This window comes from Penaeus monodon, chromosome 32 (assembly GCF_015228065.2).
Source record: "Penaeus monodon isolate SGIC_2016 chromosome 32, NSTDA_Pmon_1, whole genome shotgun sequence".
Classification (NCBI taxonomy): Eukaryota; Metazoa; Arthropoda; class Malacostraca; order Decapoda; family Penaeidae; genus Penaeus; species Penaeus monodon.
This window is the reverse complement of record NC_051417.1, coordinates 7,178,672-7,179,075: the sequence shown is the minus strand read 5'-3', so window position 1 is coordinate 7,179,075 and position 404 is coordinate 7,178,672. Positions and strand designations below refer to the sequence as shown.

Here is a 404-nt window from a genome sequence, read left to right as displayed (position 1 = left end):
CAGTCAGTCAAGAACTTTTCCAGCTGACTGGTTGGCCTGGAGTGAAGTGTTCTAAACTGGAACGGAGTTAGCTGGAATGGAAGGGACTGAACTGGAATCAGCTGGAATGGAAGGGACTGAACTGGAATGGAATCAGCTGGAATGGAAGGGATTGAACTGGAATCAGATGGAATGGAAGGGACTGAACTGGAATCAGCTGGAATGGAAGGGATTGAACTGGAATCAGATGGAATGGAATGGGCTGAACTGGACTGAACTAGTCTTTGGCGAATTGAACTAGCTAAGCTAAACTGAGCCAATCTAAACTGTCTGAATGGCTAAATACAACACAGAATAAATGGCTTGCTAAAAGAGAACACTAAAGAAATAATAACCCCCCAAAAAAAAGCATAAATGACCTGGAG

General features: G+C 43.6%; 1 protein-coding gene across 1 annotated transcript in view; it reads right to left on the bottom strand.

The window, feature by feature from the left end:
• LOC119593530 (myosin-2 heavy chain, non muscle-like) overlaps positions 1 to 404 on the bottom strand; it is a 15,436-nt gene that overhangs the window by 2,699 nt on the left and 12,333 nt on the right. The window lies entirely within an intron of this gene.